Source organism: Nilaparvata lugens, chromosome 1 (assembly GCF_014356525.2).
Source record: "Nilaparvata lugens isolate BPH chromosome 1, ASM1435652v1, whole genome shotgun sequence".
NCBI classification, from domain to species: Eukaryota; Metazoa; Arthropoda; class Insecta; order Hemiptera; family Delphacidae; genus Nilaparvata; species Nilaparvata lugens.
The window spans coordinates 86,097,875-86,110,112 of NC_052504.1; the positions used below are offsets into that span (position 1 = coordinate 86,097,875).

Here is a 12,238-nt window from a genome sequence, read left to right on the forward strand (position 1 = left end):
AACTGTATATGATATGAAAAATATGATTTGTAATATAATAACTATAGATAATAATTGAATTGTTATGCATCTACATAAATTGGCGGAGCTTTGGACATATCAATGTCCATTCTTCGGAAAGAATATTAAAAATATCCTCCCCACTAACTCTCTACCAAAACTCTGTACCCATTGGGATGATTCCGTACTCAATGTAAATATTATACAAGATCCGGTTTTAAAAAGTTCAATTGACAGACCTCTCGTCTTAGAACGCAGACATTCTGAATTCATATGTTTACAAATACCGGAACATCAAGCTTTTTTGTGACAGAAACGATTCGTCTCCCTGTTCCAATATCACCATGAAAATCTAAATTGGTGTCCTCCTTCTCTAGTGTGTTTGATTTGGAACGAGCGGCTCTGAAAAAGTAGAAACAAAGCTATGGAGAGAGTTGAGCAGGGGAGAGGATTGTGGAGGATGAAACAGAAAGGGTTGATGGAAAGGGGGATACTGTGACGAATAATGTGTGAGAGACAGAGAAAGGGATATGAAAGATATACCTGGAACGGGAACGAAAAGTTAGTGGAAAAAAGAAATGGAGCTACGAGTATTTAGAAAGTGGGAGAATGGAAGGACCTTGGATGATGTGTGGAGTAAGGAACGTTGGAAGAGAGAATTATTTCACGGAAAATGTAACAGTGGAAAGGTTTCTGGAGGACAAAAAGAATAAGTCTCTGAAAATAAATCCAAATACCTAATGTAACGTTGGAAGAGAGGAGAATAATGTTACGGAGAAAGTGGATGAAGGTAAGGGTTGTGTAGGATGGAAAGGTATGAAACTCTATACAAGAATGCGAATATTGTAATGGATGAAACTGGGGAAGAGCTGATGTGGAAGATGAATAGTGAACGAAAAGCTGAAAAAGAAAGAGAAGAAGCTGTGGAGTAAGAGTAGCAGGAATAGAAACAACTGAAGATTGGATAGATTTGGGACGTTGATAAAGAAAATCTTTAAAGGATAAAGTGGCATATAAGGTTAGTTTTTAGAAGAAGATACGAAACAGTACGTTTGGAAAAGATGTCATTGTAATGGATGAAACTGGGGAAGAGCTGTTGTGGAAGATGAATAGTGAACGAAAAGCTGAAAAAGAAAGAGAAGAACCTGTGGAGTAAGAGTAGCAGGAATAGAATTTTAAAATTGGATAGATTTGGGACGTTGATAAAGAAATTCTTTAAATGATAAAGTGGCATAAAAGGTTAGTTTTTAGAAGAAGATACAAAACAGTACGTTTGGAAAAGATGTCACTATATAATGAACTAATTTGATTTGATTGATTGATTGATCAGAGAGAATGGAAGAAGATAGAGTGAGGGAAGAGGTTAGTAATGCAAATAATGTTACTAAAAAAGTGAAAAGTGCAATAGGGAAAAGGTTGTGGAAGAATGAAAGAGTTGGGAAACGTTGGGAAATAGAGGAATGAAGCTGAGAATCTTCAAAGGGAGTAGACGAGAGGAAGGGTTTAGAAGATTATGTGAAAACGGATGTATAGAAGTAAAGGGAAATAACGTGACTGGCGAAGGTTTAGAGAAGATGAAACGGAATCGAAACGTAAAAAAACGTGAAATAATGTGGAAGATAGATAGGAGAAGAGGCAGAGTTGTGGAAGATGGTTTAAAGGGATGACTTTACAAGTCCAGTCACGGTTAGGGGAATTTGAATTGAACATGACAGGCGTGACTCTCTACTTTACTTTTTCTCTCGCTCCGATGACATTCGTTCACGTGTAATTAAACTACGTAATTGGTTCACAAAATTTTTCCGTCGTTTCAAAACCCACCAAACAACGGGAACCCCGCGTTTCCCGGTCTTGAGTAACGAAATTAATTACACTGATTGACTCGGGTACCCCTAATCGTCGTTGATCCTAAGGCCTTGTAATGTTTGGTGGTGTCCTTAGTTAGGCCTTGCAATGTTTGTAGGCCTTTGCAGGTCTAATTATGGCAGGATTATGTCAGAGAAAAGAGGATAATCTTGCAAAATGGCTGCTATTCGTCTCTGTCTATCTCAAACTGGTAGGCCATGATTTTTACGTGGCCTTGCAGAAAAATGATGGTCCCCTAACAGAGTTATCCTTGGTTTTAGGGAAACTGATTGCTGTTTACAGCACATTTATCCACTAATCTGAGTCTTAGCAAGAGTTATCATTGGTTTGAGTTGAATGGATTGTTATTCACTTTGATCCTAATCCTCTAACGCTTATCCGTCTTTAAACGAGTGTGTTAAATACGGCATTAATCCTGAATAAGTCTCCTTCATATCTATATTTAGATTAGGTTTTTTATGATTTCTGGAACTTTATAATAATACATTCATTTGCTTTTTCATCTCATTTCCCTGACCAAGTTATAATGTAAAAGATTCATCCCAATTTTCGATAAATATCATTTTCGCCACACTGCACAGAAAGCAGCTGTTTTCTAGTCCCTATGTAGATCTGACATTGTTTGCAGACGTCTCTCGTCTGACGTCAGAACAGGTTTCTTTTTGGTCTAGGCCGGAAAGAGTACCCTTTCCAGCCGCTAACATGGAACTAAGAAAGGTGATCAAAAAACAGCTGATCAAAAAAAATTGTCATTATTCAATAATTAAAGCATTTGAAATAATATCATCTTATCGTCATTTGAAAGAATAAAAAAGTATAAACTCAACCTCGCACATAATTGAACATCATCTTTTTGGTTATTTAGACAAATCAGAATAAAAAATAAAAATACTTGGACAATTTCCTGATATTCAGATTACCTCAGATTTGCTAGAGCTATCACCTTCCATTTCTGCTTTCGGAAGTGCTTAGTAAACAGCTATTCTCATATATATATATATATGATGATGTTTGTTTATTTTTGTGTGTGGCGAAAAATAGCGTTCGCACCACGGGCAAAAATGTTTTTCCGGCTCTCAATCTTTTCTAGCCGGTTACTAGCCGGAAAAATCTCATTTTCTGCTCTAGGTGCGAAATATACTATTACATGGCCAGTGAAAAATAAGCTGTGAAATAATATTGTGTTCTATATTTCTACAATATATGATAGTTTAGAAATCTCTAAAGCGATTTAAATCATTGCATCTGACCACAGCGAAGTGATATTTATATTATTCGTACTAGATTATTCATTATCCAGAAATAAAAAATAAAAAATCTAAGTAGGTACCCTTTCTAAAGTTTTTATCACAACATATTTCAACATTAAAGTAATTTTCAAGTGAGATACTCTAGTGAGAATGGATTAAATGGTCATGCGGTCATAGTAGTTCGTAGATGTGAGGAGCCCTCTCTTTGCTTGAAAATGAAGTTAATTAATGCTGAATCATGTTGTGAGTAAACATTTTTAAAAAATCTGGTGTGGTACACTCACACAACTTACTTTGCTCATTGATCTATAAACCTCATTAACGAGGATAGTTTAGGGGAATAACATTATGCCGATTGGCGGCTAAATAATTAAAACTACGATTATACTATAGTTATTGTGTTCAGAGTACATTTTCTTTTGTTTGAATTATGAAATTTGAGGATTTTAAAAAAGTTGTCAAAACAGCTGTTCTACAAATAAAATATCGACATGTGTTCTTTTGAATAAACTGCTCTAACCTACCTACCTCACGCACGAGAAGGAGGTTACTAAGTAAATCTCTCAAGGATGGGGTGGACCCCCTGTTAATTTCTCAGGGAGGAGATTCATTAATAGAGCTGATATATAACTAATTATACAGGGTATGAATTTGAAAAAAATCGGTCAAGTCATTTTTGAGAAAAAATTTAACAAAATTCATTCTTCTCAGGAATATTATGGAGCTCCTGCAATTTTCCCAGGAATGAGACTCATGTCAGTTGATAGGGCTTATAAATAGCTATCTAGGCTATAAATTTGAAGAAAATCGTTAGAGCCGTTTTCGAGAAAACCGTGAAAAACTTGGTTTTTTAGCCATTATCCACAATTTTTTCCGCCATTTTGGATTGAATTTTATTGAATTTCTTATTGTCGGATCCTCATGGTATAAGGACCTTAAGTTTGAAATGTCAAGTCAATCGGTTAATTAGGAATTGAGTTATCGTGTTCACAGACACACACACACACACACACACACACACACACACACACACACACACACACACACACACACACACACACACACACACACACACACACACACACACACACACACACAGACCAGTCATGTTTTTGGACTCAGGGGACCTTGAAACCCATAGAAAACATGAAATCAGGGTACCTTAAATTTTTTTGGAATGCAATACTTTCCTTACCTATGGTAATAGGGCAAGGAAAGTAAAAAGGTGCTTGGATTTTCTATTTTTTGATAATCAACCAAAAGTTAATATATATTATTATTTATTCTGTGATCTTGCTATGTCTTGAAACGTTTCTCAGTAGTAATGCACTTTTCAGTGATTGAATTAATGGTATTCTACAAGAAGCACCTCATCTGCGACTTTATATTACTCCACGATTCACTAGTAACAGCTTCAATGTTTTAAGTTATGCTAGTTAGAGAATGCTGCTAGAGAAACATTTATTCAAGTTGTAATATCAGTTGACTCCTAATAAAACGTGCCTTGTTATAGATAAGTTATCCACAAACATGTATAAACCTGCATGAATGTTCTCTCCTTATTTCTTCACACATACATGTAAATACGACTAAAAACCACTTACATAGTAAAGCAATCCTCGCATCCTATGTTTGCCCTTCGTTGGGGTTAAAACAAATCGATTCAATTTCCATATATGAGGTGCAGGCACATGAATTGCACGTGTAAGTACTAGTTAACACTTGCAGCGTCTGATTTATATGCGCTTATATTCCAGGCACGCGATTTTTGCAACAAATTTCCTTCTTCCCTATCTTCCTTCTATTTTCTTCCTAATCTTGAATCCAAACTTTTCCATTATAGTAGTTGTGAGAAGCCTTCTCTTTGTTCTTCTCTATCTCTATTACATTCCTTCCCAATCATTCTCATCACATTTATCTATTCATCCATGTATTTATGTATTTACTTATAATTTTGACAAGGAAGCACTAATCGAGAGAGAAATACTGAGGATACTCCTTGTACTATCTCTCTCCCAAATTGAGATAAAAATTCAAAAGTCCGAAATAGGGTTATGATTTAGCTTTTCTAAGATTTAGTCCATTTCCACTCAAAAAGCAACAAAAACTAATTTTAAATTTTGACATTGCTCTGAAAATCATTGATTGTTGCTGTAGTTCCACTCATCTCCCATCATCATCCGTCTTATCACCCACGCACAAGCCTACCGCTCATGTGGGCATCACCCTCAGAAAAAAATCAATCTGCAAAATTATCAATATTTCTCTCACGTTTCATTTATTCATTCTTATTTACCCTTCTATTCCCTAACATCCTCTACATTATTTCCTTGTTTCCTCTTCCTATATTTATTCTAGTATATATGATATTCATTTCTCTTATTTCTATCATTATCCTTCTCCAGTTTTATTTCAATGTTGAATTATTGAATTTTGTTCCTAAAATGATTCGTCCTTGAAATATTGAATGTTCTTCTATTCATATTTCTACTTCCACCTCACCGACCATTTCCCCTGTCATTCTCATTTTCTCCCATTTCTATTTATATTTGATCATGAAACAAAGGAAACTAACATCTGTCACTTTCGTTCTTATTTTCCTTGTTCTTTATCTCTTTTCTCATCTTTGCCTCTTTTCCTCCGTCAACCACATCTCCCAATTCCCTTCCTTCTCTCCCTTGCCTTTTTCACCTCATGTTCTCCCTGTTTCCTCTTCTTTCATCTTCCCTGATTCAATCAAGCCATTTATTTGAATACATTCATTCAAATATAGGAATATGCATTCAAATCACATACAAATACACATTCTATGCTGGTAAAAGTAGAACCTTTAGTACAATTTGCATTCTGAAGGTTGATACTGCAGTGCCCATTTACGGTATTTTTCTAACTCATCTATTATACGAGTATTACACGAATACCCCTAGATTATACTCCCAATAGATTATACTCTGAAGGTGCAGATATACGCGCCTCCAACACGCTCCGCGCATGCTCCGCGCATGCTCCGCACTCTCGCTCCGATAATGAACGTTACGGGTGATGTTAGCTCTTCTCGCGTTCTACTCTTGCTCCCGGTCGATCATCAATCGATCTGCTCGATTGACGTTCGATTGCGGAGCAGAGCGAAAGTCTGTACGCACCTTTATACAGTCCCTTTGTATTTATTCATATAAACTGTTGTATTAGTTCATACAAATACCGTTCATCACGTCGCATTCTCCGATAAAACAAAAACCTCGCATTTTCGGTCTCGAGTAACGATATTAATTACACTGATTGACTGAGGTATCCCTAATCAACGTTGATCCCCTTCCAATCTCTTCATCTCTTTCCCCCATTCCTGCACATTCTCATAGGTAACTTTTCTGCGTCAAACGTCATTGAGTCAAGTGTAGACACCGCTCTTTATCTCATCGCAAACCTGAGAGCATTGCAAACAGCCCAGAACCGAAACGGTATTTCTTCCACTCGTTCTCTCTTCACTCCTCGTTCTTCTCTCTTCTCCCCACTCGTTCTCTCTCTTCACACCCTCTTCTTCACCATCCTCCAACCTTGTCCGTGTGCGAGGGAGCGTTGCGTTGCTACAAATTCTCATTCCGTCCAGTGACAAGCAATTTATCCATGTTGATTTAGAAGTAAGACGTTTTTCGAATATGTGAGATCGCGCAGTTTGCCTCGCGTCTAGTAAGCGCCGTTACGTTCGCTAGACGTGTGCATGAGTTCCTCTCGCTTGAATATTCATGCTTTTTGACAACATGATTTACTGTGTTTCAAGGTATGGTCCATATAAGGCATAGTCATCAATGCAAGTACCGTCTCAAAGATAATTGAATGATAAGAAATGAGTTGTATTGGAATGTACATGTGAGGGGGGGGGGGTACGAACAGTACATCGATATGTGGATTTCCGCTCGCTAGCGTTCTTCTGTATCTTTATCTATTCTATCTATATTATATTATATATCTATATTATATATTATCTATTTTTCTATATTAGATTAGACTTATACTATATTATATTATACTGTTAATATATTAGAATTCTAATTTCTTTAGTGTCAAGAGGGCTATTATGGGAAGTATTTATTCCTGGTGCCCTCATATTGTAATGTAAATAAATATAGCAAGTGTTTTTAAATGAATCCTATTCTATATCAAGCGAGCAATTTCTGTATATCTGGTTATTTTTGTTCAACGGATCTTGAAAACGGCTCTAACCATTTTCACGAAATTTTGAACATAGTAGGCTTATGATATGAAAATTCGATTTCACTAGGTCTCATCCCTGGGAAAACTCGCTGAAGGACATGAAAAGGATAATTTATCCTTGGAAAAACAGATGATAATTTCGTCGTCTGTCGATAACAGAAGGTGCGTGTGCCTTTGTGGGAGTTCTGCTGTGTAATCAATTAGCTTACCGTATCTCGCGAGAAATCTAGAAATTTTAATGGACTCGATCCTCGTACTAATCCTCGGACTAATCCTCAAGTACCTCGGGGTACTTGAAATTATTATTTATTCTTCTTTTGATGTAGATGAATTATTGTGATTTCTTTGTAAAACGTGTAATTATTGTATTATTTTTATTATCTTTTATAATTTGCAAGATTGTTGTTGTTATATTTCTACTGTACTATTCATAATTTCTGATTATGTGTAATGTATAAATTGGAAGAATATATGAATTCATTATTTATTATTATTATTAAAAAAAATAATCTGATTTGTTGACATGAGATGGTATATCATAATATTCAAAGTTAATAATTATTTTACAGTTCTAAGTGACTAGTGAGTGTTATTTTGTTATCCAATTTGGTTTGTGAACAATCTAAATTAGTACTTTTATGCTTTCAAATATTTGGACTGAAAATTTGACCTGAATTCAAGTGTATGGACCATAACCTACTTTTTGGAATATTTATAGTGTATAAATTAAAACTCGGGGAAGGAACAGTTTTGGGCAGTGCCTGTTAGTCCTTTCCCAATCATTTTAAAGAATTGAGTTCTGTTTATCAATAACGGGCGAAGCTTGGTGCCCCAATATTTCTGTATGAAGTATTGACTTCAAGTGTTTTTATTATTGCACAGCTGTTTAGTGGCATCGATCTTCACCGCGACTTACTCGTTCTGTTCTCACCTCTATCACACAATCATCCTTCTCATTTCCTTCGCACAAGCCTGCAGCTCATGTGAGAATCATCCTCAGTAGAAGAATTCCTGTTGATTAACATTGAGGATCCTCAATGGTGATAATAATTAATTTATTGATTGTTGATTATCATTGAGGATCCTCGATAGTGATAGTAAATGATCTATTGAATGGTGCATCTCTAAAATGTGAGGAATTTGACTCGTTTTCAGGGAAGCACGCTTTGGTGAATCAATTAGAAGGATTCATTTAATCTCGGTTGAGATTCACTCTAAACTCTCAACATTCCTAATAAATAAGACTAATGCTTCCCATTTATTAAATCAATTGAATTCCTCATAAATAACAACTCCACACAACTACCTATTCAATGATTTAGTGAAACATTCTTATTTAATTTGGTTTTCAACTTTTCTAAATTCTAAGTTCCTAGTTTATATATATTTTGGACTCATTAGTAATATATTTGAAGCAAGAGCTCCTTATTGCCATTAAATTTCAGACCGGGTAGAGAAGGGGCTATATAATATGTTCTTTGTGCAATAGTGGGGAAAGGGAAGATATTTATCATTTTATAGGCCGCTGTAAGGTATTGGGAGAGCAAAGGAAAAATTGGTTACAGCACCAAGCACTTGGAGACGAAGTAGTGCGGAGATATCTTAACGGGGAGGACTATGTGCGGTTGGAGGGGTATTTAAGATCAGCGGGAACATATAGAAATTTCCTTATTAATGAATTCAATTTTTGAACTGTAAAATAGTTAGTATTCTTTACCTAGGCTTCTCTGTAATATATTGTTTTTGTTATTGTTGTTTACCTGAATCTTATCTTGTTTTGTAAATGAGAATAAACTTTGTTTTTCAATTATAGTTCATCTATGTTGAGGAAGGCTTATAACTATTCTAGTATAGAGTACCGGAATCAATGACTGAAATTTATCAAACTGTTTACCTTGATTAGTTAAGGAAAACTATTATCTTTATCTACCAACTCTGGCTGACGGCTTCGGCCATGCCTAATGAATTTTTGTCAACCATAGAATAAATAATACTGCATGTTACTTCATTGGATAAAATGTAAAGTGTTTATTGTTCGATGTAATTGTGTATTGAGGACAATAAAATTCTATTCTATATTTTGGAGTCAAAATTGAACAAAAATCATGAAGTGTAAACATAACCCATTTTTGCACAGTTTCCATCTAAATTTGGGAAAGGAACAGTTTTGGGTTTTAAGTCTGTTGTTCCTTTCCCAATCATTCATAGTTGAGAATTATATTGCATGTATCAATGTATCTATCAATAAATAAATAAATGCGGACAGTTTAAAGTGAATCACACTACGCCAGGTTTGATTATTATAATTTATTGGTTCTTGGGCACTTACAGCGTGCTTGGCGAAGACAGTTGCTGAAAGTCGTTTATCAATACAGCCCTGTTAATTTTGTCAATTGAAATTGCTATCGAAATACGGCAAGGAAAGTACAGAAATATCGAAAAAGCGTGAAATTCCTCGAATCCCATGAATGAAAGAGTCGAATTCCTTTGAAACGAAAATATCGTGAATGAATATCATCATTATCAAACTTCCTCGGTGAATGCCGTTCTTTTTATTGAGTAAAATTATCCGGTAAGAGAGATAAATGGTTTCAAATTACTGATGAAAGAGAGTATTACCCTCTCAAATGAGAGGGTGAGAAAGGAAGAGAGAGTGAGAGAGAGATTGTGTGAGCGATAGGGAGAGAGGGAGAAAAAAAACAGAGAGAGAATGATTGATAGGGAGGGAGGCAGAGAAATTTAGAGAGAGAGAGTGTGAAGGAGATTGATTGATTGATTGATTGATTGATTGATCAGCTGCCTTTATTGAAATACAGATAAGAGAGAGACAAAGGGAGAGAGAAAGAGTGAGACAGGGAGAGGACGAGAGAGTGAGAATAAAAGAAATAAGTTTTCCAGAGGGAAAGAGTGAGAGAGTAAATGAAAAGCGTTCTCAAGCAAGAAAAGGAGAGAAAATGAAAGAGTTGAAAGAGATATCAGACTCAGTTGAAAGTACTGTTTTTCAAAGATTAAACAGAAAGTTTCAGTGACAATGAAGACAGTACAAGTAGTGTGAGGCGGTCGAGACACGGTGGTCAAATTAAAAGCTAGCGCGACTTACAAAGAAATTACTCGACAAAGGGGTGATCGGTGGTAGAGGGGGGGGGGAAAGATTGCGACTGCATCAGCAGATATTCGGTACTCCTGGAAGGGGGGGGTGAGTGCTGAAGAGGGGAATCAGAGGGAAAATCAGAGGAAAAGAAGGAAGCAAACGAGTCCTTGAAATTAAACGTCAAAGCGTCGTCGACTGATATATTACGACGGATTCGGAAAAACGACAGCGACCCTCTTCACCCTCTTTTCTACCCTCCTTGTCGTTTTAGCTTCACACTTTACTTCTTACCCCCTTTCTAGTACGCCTTCCTTGTTTGCCCTTCTTTCTCTTACACCTCATAATACATCGTCTACAAGTTCAATTATCTTTTAATAATCATGTTATTAAAACTACTGATTCTCTCCATGTGCATAGTTTTATATTTTGACTTTTTTAATTTAATGACAATCAATTATTATAATTGAGCGCATAATTCATATTTGAGAGGTAAATGTGACAAAATGCCATACGCTATATATATACACAAGTTCAATCTCTATTTTCATCCAATTTCTGCTGTAATTCCTCTTGTATTAACTTTCTTTTTCTATCAATTTTACTCTACTTTTCTCCACCGTCCTTCTTCATTTTCACCTCATGGTACATCGTTTACAAGTAGTCCAATCTCTATTTTTATCTAATTTCTTCTGTTATTCCTCCTGTATTATCTTTCTTATTCTATCAATTTTACTCTACTCTACATTCAATTTTCTGAACATCAACAACTTTTCCATTCCCATTCTTATTCGTTTATCTTGCTTAATTTATTTTCTCCTGCTCCTCCTGTCACTCCTCCTCCTCCTCATCCTGTTCCTCCACCCACTACTCTTTCTTTTGCTGCTCCTCCTGTCCCTCCTACTTCTCCAGCTCTTCCTCCACTGCATTTCTCTTCTTATATTTCTCTCTAACTCGTCCTCTCCCCTAACTTGGTTCTACTATCTTATAACTTTTATTTCTCCAACCGTTTTCACCTTTTGTCTCTCTCCTTGCCTTTATGTTTTATCTGTATCTATTTCACATCATTCACTCACTTTCATCATAATCTTCCGTCTATCTTTCTTATCCTTCCTTCATTCATCTTTTTACGCCTTGATTATCTTTTTCATTACAGCTATTTTTTCCATTGCTTTCCTATATTTTCCTTCTTTTACTGTCTTCCATATTCTTCTTCAGCTCCATTTCTTTCTATTATTCTCTTCTTTCTTTTTCCTTCCTCTCCAGCTGAACCACTACCTGTTCTTCATTTACTACATTCATTTTTTCCTCTTTTTTAATTTCTCCAACTCTTCTTTCCTTCCAGATTGTCATATCCCACTCCCTCTTCTTCTTCTTCTTTTCCTTCTTCTTCTTCTTCTTCTCCTTCTTCTTCTTCTTCTTCTTCTTCTTCTTCTTCTTCTCTTCTTCTTCTTCTTCTTCTTCTTCTTCTTCTTCTTTCTTCTTCTTCTTCTTCTTCTTCTTCTTCTTCTTCTTCTTCTTCTTCTTCTTCTTCTTCTTCTTCTTCTTCTTCTTCTTCTTCTTCTTCTTCTTCTTCTACTTCTTTCTATAGTTTTCTTCTTCACTACCTTCTCCCCTTCACCCCTCTTCTGCCTCCCCTCCTACTTCTTTTCCTTCTCCTCCTCCCATTCTGCTCTTTTTTCTCCCTCTTTCTCCATTCCTTCTCGAAAGAAATACCCGTCTATTGTAAATTGTAGGTCCCCAACCTCGTGAACGAGGAGCTATTGGTTGAGTTGACTGCCTTATTGGCATTTACAAACTCCGTATGTCAAGGGTCGATCAA

At 35.9% G+C, this 12,238-nt stretch overlaps 1 protein-coding gene across 9 annotated transcripts in view; it reads left to right on the forward strand.

The window, feature by feature from the left end:
- LOC111057005 (collagen alpha chain CG42342) overlaps window positions 1-12,238 on the forward strand; it is a 425,109-nt gene that overhangs the window by 44,638 nt on the left and 368,233 nt on the right. The window lies entirely within an intron of this gene.